Source organism: Babylonia areolata, chromosome 32, assembly GCF_041734735.1.
Source record: "Babylonia areolata isolate BAREFJ2019XMU chromosome 32, ASM4173473v1, whole genome shotgun sequence".
NCBI classification, from domain to species: domain Eukaryota; kingdom Metazoa; phylum Mollusca; class Gastropoda; order Neogastropoda; family Buccinidae; genus Babylonia; species Babylonia areolata.
Genome location: NC_134907.1, coordinates 5,058,510 through 5,068,509, shown reverse-complemented (window position 1 = coordinate 5,068,509; position 10,000 = coordinate 5,058,510). Strand labels below are relative to the sequence as shown.

Here is a 10,000-nt window from a genome sequence, read left to right as displayed (position 1 = left end):
TGACGCACCATGTCTTGTTGGCTGTTTTGTGTTCAGAGAGATGTGTGACGCACCATGTCTTGTTGGCTGTTTTGTTTTCAGAGAGATGTGTGACGCACCATGTCTTGTTGGCTGTTTTGTGTTCAGAGAGATGTGTGACGCACCATGTCTTGTTGGCTGTTTTGTGTTCAGAGAGATGTGTGACGCACCATGTCTTGTTGGCTGTTTTGTGTTCAGAGAGATGTGTGACGCACCCATGTTCTGGCTTCTTTTCTCTTCTTTCTCGTGGTGAATGGTCATATATCTATATATATCTATATATCTATCTATCTATCTATCTATCTATCTATCTATATATATATATATATATATCTGCCAAATACTGAACTAAGCTCTCTTGTTCTCTTGCCTACCCGAGCGCAGCATGCCGAAGGGATCAGGAGACTCCAGAAAGTCTGTCAGCTGACTATCTCTTACGCACGATGTGCCGGCTACCGGTAATGCGAAAAGTTGACTGCTTGCCCATTACCGGTAATGCACTAAACTTTGCCCATTACCGGAAATAGCTATGTAATGGACAAGCATTCAGTGCATGTGTGTACACACACACACACACACACACACACACACACACATATATATATATATATATATATATATATATATATATATATATATATATATATATATATATGTGTGTGTGTGTGTGTGTGTGTGTGTGTGTGTGTGTGTGTGTGTGTGTGTGTGTGTGTGTGTGTGTGTCTGCATGCGTGAAAAATGATGCCCCCTCCCTCCACTCTCACTATCTACATGTGTGTTGCTTCTCATCCACTCACCCACCCATCTATCTCTCCCCCTCCCTCCCTCCCTTACAACTCCAGAAAATTTATAAAAAATCGTTTGTACGCAAACTAACAGAGAGAGAGAGAGAGAGAGAGAGAGAGAGAGAGAGTTACTGACCAAAGAAAAAACAAAACAAGAAAACCTCAACAACAACAACAACAACAACAAAAACCCAACTAAATGGACCCACACAACTATCATAAAAAAACAGAAGAACCCCCCACCCCCACCCCCACCCCCCCACCCCCCCCTCGCGTTCACCATCATCAATTCTTCCCTTCTTTAGCCAATCAGAAATCCCAGCTGAACAGTTTTCTTCGCTTTATTCAAATAAAATCTACTGCATAAATGAAATCCGCATGCACCCTCACATGTTTGTGTGATTTACTTCGAGTATCATTTTTTGTCTCTGTGATGTATGTATGGTTTATTGTATGGTGCCATCTTCGCGTTTTGTCTTTTATGTATACATACTGAATGACTGTGATTCTTGTCTACTGTTTATGTGTTTTACACCACACATCTGAAATGGATGTCTCTTATTGAGATAATAAAGCATTCTGTATTCACACACACACACACACACACACACACACACACACACACACACACAGCCCTTATTTTCTATCCCTTCTCAAACAGCTGTACAGGCCGACGCACCAAGACCTTCCACAGAATTCTCTGCCCACTTCTCCCAGACCGCCAGGAATCAATACACACGGGGTGATGCCAGCCTGTCTGACTACACAGCATGTTTATGGCTCACACACTGAAGCACAATTGATGGTTCCCTTCCTTCACCCCCCCCCCCCCCCCCCCCCCCCCGACCCCCCTCCGCTTCCTTAGTCGTCTGCTGTGGGCGGTCCTAGTTTTCACGCTGTGAAATCAATACTCTGTAACTTACGGTCCTTTTGAGCCCCTACACTTTTGGAGTCTCTATATCATAAATACTGTTTCCTATCGCTGTGTGTACTTCTAAATCACTACACTGTGCATGCTCTTGCTACACTTTCAGAGCCTCTAGATCATTTTTCTCAGTGTTTAACTTTAAGTGTCTTCAGCATTATACTATGTAAGTGGTTCTCGTCCCATTTTTTTTATAGCCTCTAAGCCAGCACACCACATGCTACAGTAGTGCTGTTAAAGCCCCCTGAGTATTGCGGTGTATGTTGTGGTATCACTTTCAGAGCCTCTACATCATTCATTTAAAGCCCCCTGAGTATTGCGGTGTATGTTGTGGTATCACTTTCAGAGCCTCTACTGTCTACATCATTCATTTAAAGCCCCCTGAGTATTGCGGTGTATGTTGTGGTATCACTTTCAGAGCCTCTACATCATTCATTTAAAGCCCCCTGAGTATTGCGGTGTATGTTGTGGTATCACTTTCAGAGCCTCTACATCATTCATTTAAAGCCCCCTGAGTATTGCGGTGTATGTTGTGGTGTCACTTTCAGAGCCTCAACATCAATCATTTAAAGCCTCTGAGTATTGCGGTGTATGTTGTGGTATCACTTTTAGAACCTCTACATCATTCATTTAAAGCCTCTGATTAAAGCCCCCTGAGTATTGCGGTGTATGTTGTGGTATCACTTTCAGAGCCTCAACATCAATCATTTAAAGCCCCCTGAGTATTGCGGTGTATGTTGTGGTATCACTTTTAGAACCTCTACATCATTCATTTAAAGCCTCTGAGTATTGCGGTGTATGTTGTGGTATCACTTTTAGAGCCTCTACATCATTCATTTAAAGCCTCTGAGTATTGCGGTGTATGTTGTTGTATCACTTTTAGAGCCTCTACATCATTCATTTAAAGCCTCTGAGTATTGCGGTGTATGTTGTTGTATCACTTTTAGAGCCTCTACATCATTCATTTAAAGCCTCTGAGTATTGTGGTGTATGTTGTGGTATCACTTTCAGAGCCTCTACATCATTCATTTAAAGCCTCTGATTAAAGCCTCTGAGTATTGTGGTGTATGTTGTGGTATCACTTTTAGAACCTCTACATCATTCATTTAAAACCTCTGAGTATTGTGGTGTATGTTGTGGTATCACTTTTAGAGCCTCTACATCATTCATTTAAAGCCTGTGAGTACTGCGGTGTACGTTGTGGTATCACTTTTAGAACCTCTACATCATTCATTTAAAACCTCTGAGTATTGTGGTGTATGTTGTGGTATCACTTTTAGAGCCTCTACATAGTTCATTTAAAGCCTCTGAGAATTGTGGTGTATGTTGTGGTATCACTTTTAGAGCCTCTACATAGTTCATTTAAAGCCTCTGAGTATTGCAGTGTATGTTGTGGTATCACTTTTAGAGCCTCTACATCATTCATTTAAAGCCTCTGATTAAAGCCTCTGAGTATTGCGGTGTACGTTGTGGTATCACTTTCAGAGCCTCTACATCATTCATTTAAAGCCTCTGAGTATTGCGGTGTATGTTGTGGTATCACTTTTAGAGCCTCTACATCATTCATTTAAAGCCTGTGAGTATTGCGGTGTACGTTGTGGTATCACTTTTAGAGCCTCTACATCATTCATTTAAAGCCTCTGAGTATTGCGGTGTACGTTGTGGTATCACTTTTAGAGCCTCTACTGTCTACATCATTCATTTAAAGCCTCTGAGTATTGTGATGTATGTTGTGGTATCACTTTCAGAGCCTCTACATCATTCATTTAAACCCTCTGAAGAATTGCGATATGTGCTATGGGAACATTTTTAGAGCCTCTGTATCATTCATACAGAGCCGCTGATGTATCGCGATATGTTATGGCAACACTCTATATCATTCATTTAAAGTTTCTGAGGAACTGCAATGTGTGTTATGGTAACACTTTTAGAGCCTCTAAATTATTCATTTATAGCCTGTCTATTGCGATGTTTGTCATGGTAACACTTTTATGTGCCTCCAAACTATTGATGCATTTACAGCCTCTGAAGTGTAACGATACGTTATTGTATCACTTGCAGAGGCTCTGAAGTGTAACGATACGTTATTGTATCACTTGCAGAGCCTCTGAAGTGTAACGATACGTTATTGTATCACTTGCAGAGCCTCTGAAGTGTAACGATACGTTATTGTATCACTTGCAGAGCCTCTGAAACATTAATGTAAAGCCTCTGGAGCTTGGCGATGTGGGAAACACTATGTCTGCGATCACTGTGCTGTATGCTGTGGTTGGCGCTGGGGCTGAGGGGAACGGCCCAAAGCCCGACAGACATACCACCGTCAGACTTCACCTGTGTGCAGTGTGAGAGGGTCTGTCAGTCCTGTTGGTCTGTCATGACACACCCGACGCTGTGTCAGTCATCACCTGAGCGCAACGACACAGTTTCCCGAGGCAGACGGATGGCGGTCTACGTGTTATGGTGACATATTCACAGTTCTTCCAGAAACGTAACCTTTCTGCTCTGCTCTGGTCAAAGTGACTACACTCTACTTTATGTTCTGACACACTTTTAGAACCTCAGCATCATTATTCTGCCTCGTAACATTTTAATGCTTGGATCATACGTTTAGTCACAGCCTACGTCAAAACTGGTCAATCTACTGTAAAACCTCCAATCAGGTCACTGTATACAAAGGCCAAACTGAAAAACATTCTCAACAGTTACACTGATAGAAATGGCCACACTTTCAAACCGTCTCATTGTACTGAGTGTTTTGATAGCAAACTGAAGAGCAACGCCAGCACTGCACTGCTGTGACTGCCCCCACTGTCAAGATGTCTGCCTCCCTGCCCCTTCCCCCACCCCTAACGCCTGATACCCTCCATCCTCCTCCACCCTCAACCCCCCCCCTCCCCACCCACACTACACCTACCCCTCCTTACAGCCAAAGTGCCGATTCAGGTGGTGTGGCTCCATTCCCACGACAGACAGACAGGTACGTGTCAACAGATACACAGGTAGAGTGACAGGTGCAACAACAACAAGGCAAGTGTCACCACACACGTGTGTGTATGTGTGTATGTATGTGAAAAAGGTGTGTGTGTAGAATCAAAGTCCAGTCCATATTCCTCCCTCCTGACGAAACATGGGCCGCATACGTACGCACAGACCTTCACACAAACGAGCCTACACACTGAAAGACGGACGTGGCTGTGGAATGAGACTGGACGGTGACAGGTGAAATGAAAACATGGACGTCACGTGGGACTATCACAGAAAGAAAAGAATCACTCTGCGCTATCGGCCGTTCGAAAGAGGGGTGTGTGTGCTTGCCTGTCTGCATGTCTGTCTGTCTGTCTGTCTGTGCGTGGGGCCTGTTTCTCTCTGTCTCTCTCACATCACACACACACACACACACACACACACACACACACACACACCACTTAAAGTGGAAGACAAACTGAAGACTACTACTACTACACACACACACACACACACACACTCACTCACTCACTCACACACACACACACACACACACACACACACACACACACACACACACACACACACACACACACACCACATACACACACACACATCGAATATCACTTAAAGTGGAAGACGTTAAACTGAAGACTACTACTACTACTACTACTACTACTACTACTACTACACACACACACACACACACACACACACACACACACACACACACACACACACACAAACACACACTCACTCACACACACACGTGAGAAAAACTTCATCCTGGGAGAGCAGTAGTAGAAGTGGTAGCAGTATTAGTAGTAGACAGACAGACAGACAGACATGGATAGAGACACAGAGAGACACAGAGTGAAACATTGTTTAATTGTCATTGACAGTACTATCCTTTTGGCAATGGGGACAACATATCAACAGACAAAGAAATAATTGTGGTATACAAAGTAATGAACAAACTAAGAATGTCAACACCGACAACCACACTCATACATTCTTGAAGGGTAGCATGGTTATAGACAATGCAACTGTAACGTTACATTCGGAGGCATACTTAATAGGCACACGCACATACGCTCACAATAAACTAAGTTTACGCTCACACGCGCACACACATTAATTCTGGTGTTCCAGTACTTATCAATAATTTACAGAAGGCAAATAAAGATCGTATGCCACAACTCGACCATCCAACTTTCTCAGAAAAAACAACCACCCAAAACACAGAAACATATGACCCATTCAAGTTATGAAATTAACACCAGGGCAGCAGAGAGACAGACAGACAGAGTGAGAGAGAAAGAGTATGAATGTGACAGAGAGAGAGCGCGAAAGAGAGAGGGAGGGAGGGACAGAGAGAGAGACAGAGAGAGAAATAAAGAGTGAATGAGAAACAAACGGACGGGCAGACAGACAGACCGACAAACAGAGAGAAAGAAATACAGAAGCCAAAATGGCTGAAGTGGGAAGAGACAAACAGTTGTTTTTTCCCCCTGGAGACGTTGAGGAAACGGGACCAGAGACCTGGTGTGTATGGACACAGTGCCGCATCATGTCTTCCCTTGCTATGTGTATCTTTGTTGGATTTGGGATGTTGCGTTAAGCACACAGGCGTGCGTACACACTTGGGCACATACAAAGAGACACAGTCACACGCGCGCACGTATACACGCACATACACACGCACGCACATCGGACACATTTCACAATCTCTCCATCTCTCTCAATGTCAATCTGTTTCTGTTTCTCCCTCCCTCCTCCCCACGCTCTCTCTCCCAATATATCTGTCTCCACCTCCCCAACCCCTCTCCTACTTCTTATGTTCTTTTTGGACAACCCTTTTGTTGCCGTGGGTTCTTTTACGTGCGCAAAATACATGCTGCAGACGGGATCTCGGTTTATCCGAAAGACCAGCACCCAGTCCACCATTAACGGTGTGGTGGAGGGGAGGGGGGGGGGGGGTAAACATCACTGGCTGTATGTGGGATTCCAACCCGTCGATACTTGTTTCCTACTGGGGCCACCGCTCCACTTCTTTGTGTGTTGGGAAGCACACACACACACACAAACACACACACACACACACACACAGTGACATACACTCACACACACACACACACTCACACACGCGTGCGCACGCATGCACACACACACACACACAAACGCACGCACACATACACACACACACACACACACACACACTCGCACGCACACACATGCACAAACACACTCATTCACTCACTCACATTTTCACACACACCATACAGAGAGAGACAGACAGAGACAAAGACAGAGAGAATGAGAGACAGAGACAGCTGTGGGTGTTGCTGGGCACACCAAGGGGCAAAGCTCTCATCCTGAAACACAGTCCCAGTACCACGATTTTCGGAACCCTGTGAACCAGTAGCTTCCTCCCTCTGTCTCCCCCCTCCCCCAGCTCCCCCCACCCCCCTTCGTTTGACAGGGAGGGAGAGATGGGGGAACTAGTGTAGAAAAACACTCCTCTAACTGACCTTCTTACGCTGTCCTCATGCCAACGCCGATAGTTGAGGACGTGATTAAAAGAAAACATACATACGGCTTTATAGAACGTGACAAGAAAAAGGTAAGGAAGAAATAAGAATATACGGGTGAAGTCAGTTGCTTTTTCTTCCCGATGTGGACATCACAGAGAGAGACAGAGCGACAGAGACAGAGAGAGAGAGAGAGAGAGCGTGTCTTTCTGTCTGTCTGTGAAATTCGGGTTGCTTTCCCCCGGAAGAGTGTCATACTGCAGCGTCACTTTCCTCCCTGTCTGCAAGTATTTTTTTCTATTAAAGTGGATTTTTTTCTGACAGAATTTTGTCAGGGCAACCCTACTGGTGCTGTGGGTTCTTCTTCGTGGTCAATGTGCATGCTGCATACAGAACCTCTTTTTATCGTATCATCCGAGAGACTAGCACCCAGACCAGCATTCAAGGTGTAGTGGAAAAGAGGGGGTGACAATCCTGGTGTGTGTCCACCTTGTGGGCCCTTCACTCCATGCCATCCTGGGTCACCACACGCCTGTGCCAACTTCACTGAAGCCCAGTTTCACTTTCCTGGAAGTGTCAAAGTGTGTGGACTGACCCATATGCATGCCACACCACGCCTGCTTCACACACACACACACACACACACACACACACACACACACACACACACACACACACACGTTCGGAGACAGGACAGATAGAAAGGAGGGGAGGGCAAAGGACGCGAGAAAGACAAATGCTACATTGAGTAGTGATATACTTCTACCATCACACATGCACGCAGTCTCTCTCTCTCTCTCTCTCTCTCTCTCTCTCTCTCTCTCTCTCTCTCTCTCTCTCACGGGGGTGGGGAGGGGGAGGGGGGAGACAGAGTTTCACATTCTCAAGGAGGCGTCACTGCGTTCGGACAAATCCATATACGCTACACCACATGTTAGGCAGATGCCTGACAGCAGCTAACCCAACGCACTTGTGAGGCCCTGAGTGCATGTACAAATATTTGTTTACCTGTCAGTGGATTTCTTTTACAGCATTTGGCCTGAGAACAACACTTCATTTTGTTGTTGTTGTTGCCATGGGTTCTTTTTCTGTGTGCTAAGTGCATGCAGCACATGGAACCTCGTTCTACCGTCTTATTCGAATGACTAGACGCTCAGTTTCATTTTTCCAAACTTGGGAGAAAGAGCGAAAGCGGGATTCGAACCCAGACCCTCACTGACACTGTAATGGCAGATGAGCGTCTGCCACCCTGCTCCCTAAACACGCATTCTTATTGTTCTCTCTTTCCATACATATCCCCTCACCCCTGCTTCCCTCCGATGACAGACCCCTCCTTCCCTCCCATGACAGACCCCTCCCTCCCTCCCATGACAGACCCCCCCCCCTCCCTCCCTCCGATGACAGACCCCTCCTCCCTCCCATGACAGACCCCTCCCTCCCTCCGATGACAGACCCCTCCTCCCTCCCTCCCATGACAGACCCCTCCTCCCTCCCTCCCATGACAGACCCCTCCTCCCTCCGATGACAGACCCCTCCTTCCTCCCTCCCATGACAGACCCCTCCTTCCCTTCCTCCCTCCCATGACAGACCCCTCCTTCCCTCCGATGACAGACCCCTCCCTACCTCCCATGACAGACCCCTCCTTCCCTCCGATGACAGACCCCTCCTCCCTCCCATGACAGACCCCTCCTTCCCTCCCGTGACAGACCCCTCCCTCCCTCCGATGACAGACTCCCCCTCCCTCCCTCCGATGACAGACCCCTCCCGCCCCCTACCCCGCCCCTTCCTTTCCCAAATTAATCTCTTCATCCTTCAAGAAAACACAAACTTGTTTCTCACACTCGCGCGCGTCTTCGTGTCAGCCTGAGAGGTTCGAGTGCAAACGTCAAAATACGCGTGTGTCCACGTGCACTCATGCGCGTGCTTGACCTTCAGTCAGTGACGCCACGGGACTGTGCGTGCGTGCGTGTTATTTTGAGCCAGGGGAGTGGAGAGGGAGAAGGGAGATCACGTGAGAGTGGAAGGAGGGTTAATTCAGTGGGTGACAGAGGTGAAAAAGGCAAATCAAACCGGACAGTGTGTGTGGATTTGTGGAAACTGGGAGGGGGGTGGGGGTGGGGAGTGAGAGGGAATTCATTTCCTTGCTGGTACTCGTCTCAACTGTTTGTTCTTTTTCTGTTGGTCAACCCCCGTCCCCTGCCCAACCCCGCTACTGACCATGTGGGTCAGTCAGTGAGTCAGTGTCTCCAGCGGTCAGTTCCAACCCTCCGTGGGCAATGCTAGTTGGTGGGGTCCCTCGTTGCCTTGGACCTTTCCACCCCCCCCCCCAAAAAAAAAAAAAAAAAAAATATATATATATATATATATATTATCCTATTAATTGGTTACTAATAAAGCGCCTATCTGCATGTGTCGATCAGAGGCCGAGCTTTAAGCGCTTCCTAAACACGGTGTCATTTACACACCAGACAGCCTACAAGGGTAGAACCAACTGACATCTGCCCTTTGGCACTCTTCGTTCATTTCCCGTGTCATTCAGCCAGGCTTCCATCACACGCACACATACACAAGTATGTAAGTGTGCATACCATTCCGCCAGTCTCAAGGCGTCAGAGGGAAAACAAATCACTACTTTTTCCAACACGATTGGTTGACCATGCAAGAATGTCAGCAGGAGGGGTCTTAGGAAGCGCACTGGCACTATCTTACCACCCGTACAGACTGCACATCTATATCGCCCATTATTTCCTTTGCACATGTCTCTGTGCAGTAACAGA

General features: G+C 46.5%; 1 protein-coding gene across 1 annotated transcript in view; it reads right to left on the bottom strand.

The window, feature by feature from the left end:
• LOC143276532 (uncharacterized) overlaps window positions 1-10,000 on the bottom strand; it is a 227,028-nt gene that overhangs the window by 162,686 nt on the left and 54,342 nt on the right. The gene's annotated exons all lie outside the window — the stretch shown is intronic.